This window comes from Salmo trutta, chromosome 16, assembly GCF_901001165.1.
Source record: "Salmo trutta chromosome 16, fSalTru1.1, whole genome shotgun sequence".
In the NCBI taxonomy this organism is placed as follows: domain Eukaryota; kingdom Metazoa; phylum Chordata; class Actinopteri; order Salmoniformes; family Salmonidae; genus Salmo; species Salmo trutta.
The window spans coordinates 1,404,321-1,418,949 of NC_042972.1; the positions used below are offsets into that span (position 1 = coordinate 1,404,321).

General features: G+C 44.5%; 1 protein-coding gene across 2 annotated transcripts in view; it reads right to left on the reverse strand.

The window, feature by feature from the left end:
* The window catches only part of ptpdc1a (protein tyrosine phosphatase domain containing 1a), a 62,356-nt gene extending 48,015 nt beyond the window's left edge, over positions 1-14,341 (reverse strand). For both annotated transcript variants that reach the window (XM_029692722.1, XM_029692721.1), the window contains exon 1: positions 14,099-14,341. The gene's annotated coding sequence lies outside the window, so the exon portion shown is untranslated. The remainder of the gene's footprint in view (positions 1-14,098) is intronic.
* Positions 14,342-14,629: the final 288 nt, after the last annotated feature.

Genomic DNA, 14,629 nt, shown 5'->3' on the forward strand with positions numbered 1-14,629 from the left:
CTCCACTTCCTCGTTCATTACTAGAGCTGTCTGGCTGTGTTGTTATCTCCCTACTCATCATGTTGTACACAGCTCCACTTCCTCGTTCATTACTAGAGCTATCTGGCTGTGTTGTTAGCTCCCTACTCATCATGTTGTACACAGCTCCACTTCCTCGTTCATTACTAGAGCTATCTGGCTGTGTTGTTAGCTCCCTACTCATCATGTTGTACACAGCTCCACTTCCTCGTTCATTACTAGAGCTGTCTGGCTGTGTTGTTATCTCCCTACTCATCATGTTGTACACAGCTCCAGCTACCAGCTTTTACTCCACACACAGAGACACATACAAAGCTCTCCCTCACCCTCCATTTGGCAAATCTGACCATAACTCTATCCTCCTTATTCCTGCTTACAAGAAAAAACTCAAACAGGAAGTACCAGTGACGCGCTCAATACAGAAGTGGTCCTATGAAGCGGATGCTAAGCTACAGGACTGTTTCGCTAGCACAGACTGGAATATGTTCTGGATTAATCCGATAACATTGAGGAGTTTACTGAGGAGTTTACCGACTATGTCGTCCCCACAGTAACCATACAGTGCATTCAGAGAGTATTCAGACCCCTTGACTTTTTCACGTTACAGCTTTATTCTAAAATGGATTAAATTGTTTTATTCCCTCATCAATCTACACAAAATACCGCACAATGACAAAGCAAAACCGTTTTTTTTTTTTGGCACATTTAAAAAAATAATAATCAACGGAAATATCACATTTACATAAGTATTCAGACACTTTACTCACAGTACTTTGTTGAAGAACCTTTGACAGCAATTACAGCCTCGAGTCTTCTTGGATATGACGCTACAAGCTTGGCACACCTGTATTTGGGGAGTTTCTCCAATTCTTCTCTGCAGATCCTCTCAAGTTCTGTCAGGTTGGATGGGGAGCGTCACTGCACAGCTATTTTCAGGTCTCTCCAGAGATGTTCGATCAGGTTTAAATCCGGGCTCTGGCTAGGCAACTCAAGGACATTCAGAGACTTGTCCCGAAGCCGCTCTTGCGTTGTCTTGGCTGTGTGCTTAGGGTTGTTGTCCTGTTGGAAGGTGAACCTTCGCCCCAGTGGAGGTCCTGAGTGCTCTAGAGCAGGTTATCATCAAGGATCGCTCTGTACTTTGCTCTGTTCATCTTTCCCTCGATCCTGACTAATCTCCCAGTCCCTGCCGCTGAAAAACATCCCCACAGCATGATACATGCTGCCATCACCATGCTTTACCGTAGGGATGGTGCCAGGTTTCCTCCAGACGTGATGCTTAGCATTCAGGCCAAAGAGTTCAATATTGGGTTTCACCAGACCAGAGAATCTTGTTCCTCATGGTCAGAGAGTCCTTTAGGTGCCTTTTGGCAAACTCCAAGCGGGCTGTCATGTGCCTTTTACTGAGGAGTGGCTTCCATCCGGCCACTCTACCATAAAGGCCTGATTGGTGGAGTGCTGCATAGATGGTTGTACTTCTGGAAGGTTCTCCCATCTCCACAGAGGAACTCTGGAGCTCTGTCAGTGACCATCAGGTTCTTGGTCACCTCCTTGACCAAGGCCCTTCTCCCCCGATTGCTCAGTTTGGTCGGGCGGCCAGCTCTAGGAAGAGTCTTGGTGGTTCCAAACTTCTTCTATTTAAGAATGATGGATGCCACTGTGTTCTTGGGGAACTTTAATGCTACAGACATTTTTTGGTACCCTTCCCCAGATCTGTGCCTCGAACACAATCCTGTCTCGGAGCTCTACGGACAATTCCTTCATCCTCATGGCTTGGTTTTTGCTCTGACAAGCACTGTGAACTGTGGGACCTTATATAGACAGGTGTGTGCCTTTCCAAATCATGCCCAATCAATAGAATTTTCCACAGGTGGACTCCAAACAAGTTGCAGAAACATCTGAAGGATGATTAATGGAAACAGGATGCACCTGAGCTCAATTTCGAGTCTCATAGCAAAGAGTCTGAATATTTATGTAAATAAGGTGTGTTTTTTATTTTCATTACATTTGCAAAAAAAATGAAAAACCTGTTTTCAAGGTAAGAATCGACATATAACGTTCTACTTCTTTTTGATGAAGATGTCGCAATATTATGCTATTCTTGCAATTTTCCCAAGTCGCTCTTTGTGGCACCTGACCACACGACTGAACAGTAGTATAGCTGCGACAAAACTTGAGCCTGTAGGACCTGCCTTGTTGATAGTGTTGTTAAGAAGGTAGAAACTAGGGCCTGTAGGACCTGCCTTGTTGATAGTGTTGTTAAGAAGGTAGAAACTAGGGCCTGTAGGACCTGCCTTGTTGATAGTGTTGTTAAGAAGGTAGAAACTAGGGTCTGTAGGACCTGCCTTGTTGATAGTGTTGTTAAGAAGGCAGAGCAGTGCTTTATTATGGACAGACTTCTCCCCATCTTAGCTACTGTTGTATCAATATGTTGTGAACAGGACAGTTTACAATCCAGGGTTACTCCAAGCAGTTTAGTTCAATTTACAAATTATTCATTATGAGACATAGTTGAGGTTTATGGTTAAGTGAATGATTTGTCCCAAATATAATGCTTTTAGTTTAAGAAATATTTAGGACTAACTGATTCCTTGCCACCCACTCTGAAACTAACTGCAGCTCTTTGTTAAGTGTTGCAGTCATTTCAGTCACTGTAGCAGCGGAGGTGTATAGTGTTGAGTCATCCGCATACATAGACACACTGGCTTTACTCAAAGCCAGTGGCATGTCATTAGTAAAGATTTAAATAAGTAAGGGGCCTAGACAGCTGCCCTGGGGAATTCCTGGTTCTACCTGGATTATGTTGGAGAGGCTTCCATTAAAGAACACCCTCTGTGTTCTGTTAGACAGGTAACTCTTTATCCACATTATAGCAGGGGGTGTAAAGCCATTATAGCAGGGGGTGTAAAGCCATAACACATACGTTTTTCCAGCAGCAGACTATGATCGATAATGTCAAAAGCTGCACTGAAGTCTAACAAAACAGCTCCTACAATCCTTTTATCCTAAATTTCTCTCAGCCAAATCAGTCATTTGTGTAAGTGCTGTGCTTGTTGAATGTCCTTCCCTGTGAGCGTGCTGAAAGTCTGTTGTCAACTTTTTTTTTACAATGGAATAGCATTGTATCTTGTCAAACACCTTTTTTCCCCAAAGGTTTACTAAAGTGTTGGTAACAGGCTGATTGGTCGGCTATTTGAGCCAGTAAAGGGGGTTTTACTACTCTTGTGTAGCGGAATGACTTTAGCTTCCCTCCAGGCCTGAGGGCAAACACTTTCTAGTAGGTTTCGATTGAAGATATGGCAAATAGGACTGGTAACATCGTCCGCTATTATCCTCAGTAATTTTCCATCCAAGTTGTCAGACCCCAATGGCTTGTCATTGTTGAAAGACAACAATACTTTTCACCTCTTCCACACTGACTTTACAAAATTCAAAATTACAACGCTTGTCTTTCATAATTTGATCATTTATACTTGGATGTGCAGTGTCAGCATTGGTTGCTGGTATGTCAGGCTAATCTTGCCAACAAAAATCATGCCAATGAAAAAAATCATTAAAGTAGTTGGCAATATCAGTGGGTTTTGTGATGAATAAACCATCTGATTCAATGAACAAAGGAGCCGAGTTTGCCTTTTTACCCAAAATTTAATTGAAGCTCCAAAGCTTTTTTACTATAATTCTTTACATAATTTATCTTTGTTTCATAGTGTAGTTTCTTCTTCATTTTATTCAGTTTTGTCACATGATTTCTCAAATCTGCAGTACGTTTCCCAAATCGGTTGTGCAGCCAGACTTATTTGCCATTCCTTTTGCCTCATCCCTCTCAACCATACCATTTTTGGTTGGTTGAAAAACAAGTTTTAATGACAATGTGAGAATGCTGTTCACGGACTACAGCTCAACATTCAACACCACTCCCCTCCAAGCTCATCACCAAGCTGGGGACTCTGGATCTGAACACATCCATCTATTTGCACAAGTGGCACAGTGGTCTAAGACACTGCATCTCAGTGCTAGACGCGTCACTACAGACAACCTGGTTCGAATCCAGACTGTATCACAACCGGCCGTAATTGGGAGTCCCATAGGGCGGCGCACAATTGGCCCAGCGTCGTCCGAGTTTGGCAAGTGTATGCCGTCATTGTAAATAAGAATTTGTTCTTAATTGACTTGCTTAGTTAAATAAAAGGTTACATTTGTTTAACAAAATTATTTAAAAAAATAAAAAAAAAACTGTACATACAGTGCCTTCAGAAAGTATTCACAGCCCTTGACTTTTTCCACGTTTGGTTGTGTTACAGCCTGAATTTAAAATGGATTAAATTGAGAAAACAAATGTCACTGACCTACAAACAATACCCCATGTCAATGTGGAATTATGTTTTTAGAATTTTTACAAATTAATAAAAAATGAAAAGCTGAAATGTCTTGAGTCAATAAGTATTCAACCACTTTGCTATAACAAGACTAAATACATTCAGGAGTAAACATTTGCTTAACAAGTCACAATAAGTTGCATGGTCCCTCATTCGAGCAGTGAATTTCAAACACAGATTCAACCACAAAGACCAGGGAGGTTTTCCAATGCCTCATAAAGAAGGGCACCGATTGGTAGATGGGTTAAAATAAAAAGCAGACAGTGAATATCCCTTTGAGCATGGTGAAGTTAGTAATTACACTTTGGATGGTGTATCAATACACCCAGTCACTACAAAGATACAGGTGTCCTTCCTAACGCAGTTGAAGAGGAAGGAAACCGCTCAGGGATTTCACCATGAGGCCAATGGTGACTTTAAAACAGTCACAGAGTTTAATGGCTGTGATTGAAGGAAGCCTGTACAGAACAAAATGTTTACAATAACATATGCTAAAGTAAAACTGCAAAAAAATGTGTAAAAGAAATTAACTTTATGTCCTGAGTACAAAGCGTTAAATTTGGGGCAAATCCAACACATCACTGAGAACCACTCTTCATATATTCAAACATGGTTATGGCTGCATCATGTTATGGGTATGCTTGTCATCAGCAAGGACTAGGGAGTTTTTTAGGAGAAAGAACAGGCAAAATCCTAGAGGAAAACCTGGTTGTCTGCTTTCCAACAGACACTGGGAGACAAATTCACCTTACAGCAGGACAATAACCTAAAACACAAGGCCAAATATACAGTACACTGGAGTTGCTTATCAAGAGGACATATACAGTTTTGACTTAAATCAGCTTGAAAATCTATGGCAAGACTTGAAAACGGCTGTCTATCAATCAGGGCCTAAAATAAACATGTTGGTCCTCCAGCCACTGTGCTGGTCCGCCAGCCACTGTGCTGGTCCGCCAGCCACTGTGCTGGTCCTCCAGCCACTGTGCTGGTCCACCAGCCACTGTGCTGGTCCACCAGCCAGTCCACCAGCCACTGTGCTGGTCCGCCAGCCACTGTGCTGGTCCGCCAGCCACTGTGCTGGTCCCCCAGCACCAGCCACTGTGCTGGTCCACCAGCCAGTCCACCAGCCACTGTGCTGGTCCGCCAGCCACTGTGCTGGTCCACTGTGCTGGTCCGCCAGCCACTGTGCTGGTCCACCAGCCACTGTGTTGGTCCACCAGCCACTGTGTTGGTCCACCAGCCACTGTGCTGGTCCACCAGCCACTGTGCTGGTCCGCCAGCCACTGTGCTGGTCCGCCAGCCACCCAGCCACTGTGCTGGTCCGCCAGCCACCCAGCCACTGTGCTGGTCCGCCAGCCACTGTGCTGGTCCTCCAGCCACTGTGCTGGTCCTCCAGCCACTGTGCTGGTCCACCAGCCACCCAGCCACTGTGCTGGTCCGCCAGCCACTGTGCTGGTCCGCCAGCCACTGTGCTGGTCCGCCAGCCACTGTGCTGGTCCGCCAGCCACTGTGGCAGGTAAAAAAAATCTATCAACCACTCAGATATTTTTACCAGGCAAAATATATATTTTTTAATGTAATTATGGCAAAAAATAAGATGACCATGCTTCATAATGTTTCTAAAATAAGAAATGTATTAGTAAGTAAATGTGGTATATTGATCAATTTATTTCATTTTTTTGTGACCTCAGTCTTTTAATCAAAATATCAAAAGATAAAAATGTTCAACTGCCCCTTTAAGGGCGGAAGGTTACCATGGTAACATGGCCACTCAAGGCCTGTCACACTGTGTGTGTGTGAGTGTGAGTGTGAGTGTGTGAGTGAGTGAGAGACAGACAGACAGAGAGAGAAATATTTGGGATTGTTTCTATCAGTTGAAGCAACAGACTCAAACTAACATTAAAAAACAACCAAGCTTGTGAACAAAACAATGTAAAAAGCCAAGAAACACGAGGACATAAAGTCTCACTTTGTAGACTTGTGAGTAAATTAGAACAAATTATATGCGGGTGAGCAGCGCCTCCAAGAAGGAATCCATCAGCACTCATTTAAACACAGCTCTGTTCCTAGGCAGACTTTCTCCACTAGGAGGAATCCATCAGCACAGCTCTGTTCCTAGGCAGACTTTCTCCACTAGGAGGAATCCATCAGCACTCATTTAACACAGCTCTGTTCCAAGGCAGACTTTCTCCACTAGGAGGAATCCATCAGCACTCATTTAAAACACAGCTCTGTTCCTAGGCAGACTTTCTCCACTAGGAAGAATCCATCAGCACAGCTCTGTTCCAAGGCAGACTTTCTCCACTAGGAGGAATCCATCAGCACTCATTTAAACACAGCTCTGTTCCTAGGCAGACTTTCTCCACTAGGAGGAATCCATCAGCACAGCTCTGTTCCTAGGTAGACTTTCTCCACTAGGAGGAATCCATCAGCACTCATTTAAACACAGCTCTGTTCCTAGGCAGACTTTCTCCACTAGGAGGAATCCATCAGCACTCATTTAACACAGCTCTGTTCCTAGGCAGACTTTCTCCACTAGGAGGAATCCATCAGCACTCATTTAAACACAGCTCTGCTCCTAGGCAGACTTTCTCCACTAGGAGGAATCCATCAGCACTCATTTAACACAGCTCTGTTCCTAGGCAGACTTTCTCCACTAGGAGGAATCCATCAGCACTCATTTAAACACAGCTCTGTTCCTAGGCAGACTTTCTCCACTAGGAGGAATCCATCAGCACTCATTAAAAACAGCTCTGTTCCTAGGCAGACTTTCTCCACTAGGAGGAATCCATCAGCACTCATTTAAAACACAGCTCTGTTCCTAGGCAGACTTTCTCCACTAGGAGGAATCTAAGATTCCTATGAAACAAAACAGAAGAAACTCTTTGAAAACAGCAGAATGATTCTAAGCCTAACTCATACTTCACTTTTTTACTATTTACTATTTTTTACTATCATCCAATGTAATGCCCTCACTGTATAACCCTACAAATTGACCAATGTGGCTGGTGAAATATACATTCTTACTCGCCAATACCAACATCTATCTGCATTCGGCAGGTGGCGAGTGTTCATTTTATTGCCCTGCTAGCAATGATCAACAACCAACTTGACAGAGCTTGAAGAATTTTAAAAACAATAAAATGTGCAAATATTGTACAATCCAGGTGTGCAAAGATCTTAGACTGACGCAGAAAGACTCACAGCTGTAATCACTGCCAAAGGTGATTCTAACATGTATTGAATCAGGGGTCTGGCTCCACTAGCCAGGGAGGGAGTAAACATAAGCTATAATTACATTTTCACATATCAAAATGGGGTCATGGGACAAAAAAGTTTGGGAAACCCTGAGGTAGTGTGTGCTAGTGTGTAAAGTGACAAAGTAGTGTGTGTAAAGTGTAAGCTTGGCCGATAATATTTATACTGTACACTGGGGTATTTTGAAATACCGTTGAATTCTGTTTTGGGCACCCTCCCTCGCGAGGGCTGCGTGCTACTCCATGCTGTGTGCTAGTCCATTGTGGGGGGAAGCTAGCATGTTCTTGCTGTGTGCTAGTCTATTGTGGGGGGAAGCTAGCATGTTCTAGTCCATTGTGGGGGGAAGCTAGCATGTTCTAGTCCATTGTGGGGGGAAGCTAGCATGTTCTTGCTGTGTGCTAGTCTATTGTGGGAGGAAGCTAGCATGTTCTTGCTGTGTGCTAGTCTATTGTGGGAGGAAGCTAGCATGTTCTTGCTGTGTGCTAGTCTATTGTGGGGGGAAGCTAGTATCTTCTAGTTCATTGTGGAGGGAAGCTAGCATGTTCTTGCTGTGTGCTAGTCTATTGTGGGGGAAGCTAGCATGTTCTAGTCCATTGTGGGGGGAAGCTAGCATGTTCTTGCTGTGTGCTAGTCTATTGTGGGAGGAAGCTAGCATGTTCTTGCTGTGTGCTAGTCTATTGTGGGAGGAAGCTAGCATGTTCTTGCTGTGTGCTAGTCTATTGTGGGGGGAAGCTAGTATCTTCTAGTTCATTGTGGAGGGAAGCTAGCATGTTCTTGCTGTGTGCTAGTCTATTGTGGGGGGAAGCTAGCATGTTCTAGTCCATTGTGGGGGGAAGCTAGCATGTTCTTGCTGTGTGCTAGTCCATTGTGGGGGGAAGCTAGCATGTTCTAGTCCATTGTGGGGGGAAGCTAGCATGTTCTTGCTGTGTGCTAGTCCATTGTGGGAGGAAGCTAGCATGTTCTTGCAGTATGTTAAGAGGGATTTTAGGCCTATTTTCTTGCCAAACTTCTGTTTTAGTGGTAATATGTGTGGGGAAGCTAGCATTGTTCAGACGTCCTCTTCACTTGGACCTTGACCTTTTCTGTTGGAATATTTATTTTGCATCTGGATTCCGGTGGAGTTTCCTTTTTGTTGGCTTATTTCAGGCTTATTTCTTTGGATTACTTTGGACTTGGACTTCCATTCCAGGGCTGAAAGGCTCAACCAGAGGTGCTGGTAGGACTGTTTTCTAACTGAGATGTTGACTCTGACAGGACTGCGGCTATGGAACCCTGACCTGTTCACCGGACGTGCTACCTGTCCCAGACCTGCTGTCCCAGACCTGCTGGAACCCTGACCTGTTCACCGGACGTGCTACCTGTCCCAGACCTGCTGTTTTCAACTCTCTAGAGACAGCAGGAGCGGTAGAGATACTCTCAATGATCGGCTATGAAAAGCCAACTGACATTTACTCTTGAGGTGCTGACCTGTTGCACCCTCGACAACCACTGTGATTATTATTATCTGACCCTGCTGGTCATCTATGAACGTTTGAACATCTTGGCCATGTTCTGTTATAATCTCCACCCGGCACAGCCAGAAGAGGACTGGCCACCCCTCATAACCTTGTTTCTTCTCTAGGTTTCTTCCTAGGTTTTGGCCTTTCTAGGGAGTTTTTCCTAGCCACCGTGCTTCTACACCTGCATTGCTTGCTGTTTGGGGTTTTAGGCTGGGTTTCTGTACAGCACTTTGAGATATCAGCTGATGTAAGAAGGGCTATATAAATAAATTTGATTTGAATTATTATTTTGTTGTTTTTAATACTGAGCCCCATCAGATTTGTCTTGTCGATACACCATTACACTGAACACGTTTCCTAATCTTTATTTCTGGCAAGGTTGTGTGGTTTACTCAGGTTTGTTACAGAAAACGGCACCCCAGATAGGTTGATCCGGCTGCAAGACTTTGACTTCAATGTGGTCCACAGGAAGGGAAAGCTCAACACTGTACCTGATTGCCTTGTCCTGTTCTCTCTCACCACCCGACTCAATAGCTTGCTGCCTGTACAAGGAGTTAGACTATCCAACCTTCCAGCTGATTGGTCAGAGATCGCAGATGCTCAAACCTCTGACAAGGAGATGTAAGTTCTCATAGAAGAGGTCAAGAAGGGAAACTCAAGACCAGGCCGAAACCCCAACATCCTGGAAAATGACCTTCTGTTCAGACAGATACCAGGACAGAGTTTTAGCCACAAGTTCCAGCTGTTCCTGCCCCATGAGCTCTGTGGTATAGTTCCATGATAGTCCTCTGGGGGGGGCACATGGGACGGCTGAAAAGACTGTTGCGGGCTGGATGTAGCTTACTGGCCACAAGTCAGAAACGAGGTATGGCCATACAGCAGAAACATTCAAGATCTCTGTTGCCTAAACGGTTGTGTGAGTCATAAAACAAACAATTACCGGAAGTGTGTTTTCCCCCCAGATATGGTACAGAAATGGTATAAACATCTGGATACCACACACACACACACCCTACTAATAGGCCTTATCACTTGCAGTGCTGACCATTGTGGGTGAAACACCTGTTCCTCTGCCTTCGTCCAAAATGGCATCCTTATTTAGTGCACTACTTTAAATAGGGAATAGGGTGCCATTAAAATAGGGAATAGGGTGCCATTAATATAGGGAGTAGGGTGCCATTAATATAGGGGAATAGGGTGCCATTAATATAGGGGAATAGGGTGTCATTAATATAGGGAGTAGGGTGCCATTAATATAGGGAATAGGGTGCCATTAATATAGGGAATAGGGTGCCATTAATATAGGGAATAGGGTGCCATTGAGGACACAGTCTTTTTTTCTCTCTGAATAAATTAATCTCAAACATGACCAACCAGAACTAGTTAGACCCAGACTACATCAAGACACATTTCAGCTGACGGACCAACTCCGGGCCGTATTCACCTGACGGACCAACTCCGGGCCGTATTCACCTGACAGACCAACTCAGGGCCGTATTCACCTGACGGACCAACTCAGGGCCGTATTCACCTGACGGACCAACTCCGGGCCGTATTCACCTGACGGACCAACTCCGGGCCGTATTCACCTGACGGACCAACTCCGGGCCGTATTCACCTGACGGACCAACTCCGGGCCGTATTCACCTGACGGACCAACTCCGGGCCGTATTCACCTGACGGACCACCTCCGGGCCGTATTCACCTGACGGACCAACTCAGGGCCGTATTCACCTGATGGACCAACTCAGGGCCGTATTCACCTGACGGACCAACTCCGGGCCGTATTCACCTGACGGACCACCTCCGGGCCGTATTCACCTGACGGACCACCTCCGGGCCGTATTAGCCTGACGAACCAATAGAAACTCTTGTTTTAGTATACCAGTACAGGCCAAAGGGTTGAATAGGTTCAGTTAGTTTTGTTTCAACGTTCATCTGATAGCATCTGGTTAATTCATGTTGGGACCATAGACCAGTGTGTGGGTGTAGACTGGCGTTTTCTCCACTACATTTACATTCATTGTAATGTAATGTAATGTAATCTGACTGACTGGCTGGCTGACTGACTGGCTGACTGGCTGACTGACTGACTGGCTGACTGACTGACTGGCTGGCTGACTGATCCAGCAGAGACATAGTGAGACAGCAGCTCAAAGCAGCCAACTAGGCCACTTCAACAATTCCATAGGATGCATCCCAAATGGCACACTATCCCCTGTAGTGCACTACATAGGGAATAGGGCCCTGGTCTATAGTAGTGCACTATAGAGGGAATAGGGCTCTGGTCTATAGTAGTGCACTATATAGGGAATAGGGCTCTGGTCTATAGTAGTGCACTATATAGGGAATAGGGCCCTGGTCTATAGTAGTGCACTATATAGGGAATAGGGCTCTGGTCTATAGTAGTGCACTATATAGGGAATAGGGCTCTGGTCTATAGTAGTGCACTATATAGGGAATAGGGCTCTGGTCTATAGTAGTGCACTATATAGGGAATAGGGCCCTGGTCTATAGTAGTGCACTATATAGGGAATAGGGCTCTGGTCTATAGTAGTGCACTATATAGGGAATAGGGCTCTGGTCTATAGTAGTGCACTATATAGGGCCCTGGTCTAAAGTAGTGCACTATATAGGGAATAGGGCTCTGGTCTATAGTAGTGCACTATATAGGGAATAGGGCTCTGGTCTATAGTAGTGCACTATATAGGGAATAGGGCCCTGGTCTATAGTAGTGCACTATATAGGGAATAGGGCTCTGGTCTATAGTAGTGCACTATATAGGGAATAGGGCTCTGGTCTATAGTAGTGCACTATATAGGGAATAGGGCTCTGGTCTATAGTAGTGTACTATATAGGGAATAGGGCTCTGGTCTAAAATAGTGCACTATATAGGGAATAGGGCTCTGGTCTAAAGTAGTGCACTATATAGGGAATAGGGCTCTGGTCTATAGTAGTGCACTATATAGGGAATAGGGCTCTGGTCTAAAGTAGTACCACTATATAGGGAATAGGGCTCTGGTCTATAGTAGTGCACTATATAGGGAATAGGGCTCTGGTCTAAAGTAGTGCACTATATAGGGAATAGGGCCCTGGTCTATAGTAGTGCACTATATAGGGAATAGGGCCCTGGTCTATAGTAGTACCACTATATAGGGAATAGGGCTCTGGTCTATAGTAGTACCACTATATAGGGAATAGGGCCCTGGTCTATAGTAGTGCACTATATAGGGAATAGGACCCTGGTCTATAGTAGTGCACTATATAGGGAATAGGACCCTGGTCTATAGTAGTGCACTATATAGGGGAATAGGGCCCTGGTCTATAGTAGTGCACTATATAGGGAATAGGGCCCTGGTCTAAAGTAGTGCACTATATAGGGAATAGGGCTCTGGTCTATAGTAGTGCACTATATAGGGAATAGGGCTCTGGTCTATAGTAGTGCACTATATAGGGAATAGGGTTCTGGTATAAAGTAGTGCACTATATAGGGAATAGGGTTCTGGTATAAAGTAGTGCACTATATAGGGAATAGGGCTCTGGTATAAAGTAGTGCACTATATAGGGAATATAGAAATTCAATCAGCTGCTGACGTCAGGCTGATGTCACGCTGGAATCTGACGCTGGTACGATCACCACCCTGTTCTCTACAGGCCTATACACATTCTCCTCCCTCCCACTCACCTCCACAAGAGTAAGAGAGAGAGAGAGAGAATGTCAGAGAGAGAGAGACAGAGAGAGAGAGAGAGAGAGACAGAGAGACAGAGAGAGAGAATGTGTGAGAGAGAGAGAGACAGGGAGAGAGAGAAAGAGAGACAGAGAATGTGAGAGAGAAGGTGAGAGAGAGTGAGACAGAGAGAGAGAATGTGAGAGAAAGAGAGACAGAGAGAGACAGAGAGAGAGAGAATGTGAGCGAGACAGAGGATGACTCTCTCAGAGCGTAGGATATTGTGCAGTGAGTGGTACTAGTCATCACTCTGTCTGAGCTCGGTCTCTCCCACACATCTGTTGGGGTCTTTAAAGGATTGGTGAGATTCAATTCCAGGGCTCTACAGTGCCACCATTTTACTCGCATAAGCGCCTAAATATTTTGGTGTGCGACCGGGAATTTTAATTTAAGAGCATGTGTTGTGCCAAGAGAAACATCACCCTGATGGTAATTGAATGATTACTTCACTGTACGGCAGCCCCCCCCCCCTCGAGTGGAGAATACACCGAGCGCAGTTTCATGACCTTCATGCTTGCACCATTACAATAAAGAAAATGGCTTGCCATCTCATTTTTCATTGTGCTCCTAAAGTAGTTGTACTTAAGCACACACATGCTCCTTGTAAAATAAAGGTCAGCGTAGAACCTTGAATACAGTCATTGTGCCAACTAAGTAGGTCTGGTAGGACTGTCAAAACTGGGCTTGTAAAATAAAATAGCCCACTGGTGGATCCCTTGAACAGCCTTTGAGCTGATAGCCCTTAGTGACTATGCCACTACCTATGGCAATACATTCAATCCATGGTATTGTTTCAATGCAATGCTTTGAAGTAGGTAGAATCTGTTTATGATTGGCTAGCTACTATTCAGATGAAATAGTCACAGGCAGCCTACTGGTCTGGTTCATGAAAAGATCAACCGACATTCAAAAGGCAGAAAACAGCCATCCATTTGCTTCCATACTCTGTTCGTGCACTGTTAGGCATGATTGCTTTTGTTCTAGATGAGCATAGGCTTCATGCTAGTAACTAGCTAGCTGGACACGACAAATCAAACGAGTAACCGTCTGGGATCTGCTAGTTAGCTATTATTTGTTTGATTGATTGATCATTGGTAACTTTAGCTACCCACCGTTTTTTTTATTTTTTAATCAAAGTTAGCTAGCTAGTTACATCCTCAATCGCTAACAGCTAATGTTTTAGCATTTAACTATCTAGCGGCTAACAAGGAACTGCAAATACCTTAGTCTTCTCTTTTGATTGTGCTGCTTTCGATGACTTTTGACTGAAGCGACTCAGCTAAAAGCAAGACAATCGTTCACGTTGCAACACCATATCTTCTTAATCGCTGTTAAATAACCTGTATCTATTTATTTCTTTCCATTGTGAATGAATTTATCCTGCAGGCTAGCTAGCTAACTAGATAGCAACCTGACATGTTGTCAAATGAAAAGTGCTGCGCTCATTGGCTGTTCCAGGATCATGTGACCACGCCCCGGCTTCAGTAGTAGGATGCGTTCCAGGATGACTGCATTTCGGCGCTGCGCAAACACTGAGTTCAAACTGGACGGCTCGAATTCTACACTCTTCCTGGCAATGTGTTTTTGCAATTGACTCGTTCACTCGTTCACTCGTTCACAGTGGTACTCAGAAATGTGTTGTATTGGATTTCCCGCAAACATAACACCTGCCCCATTGACCTTATCCCTGGAATAATCCCAAAAAATGCACCTCAAACAGGAATAGAATGGAACATATTAAACAAATCCAATA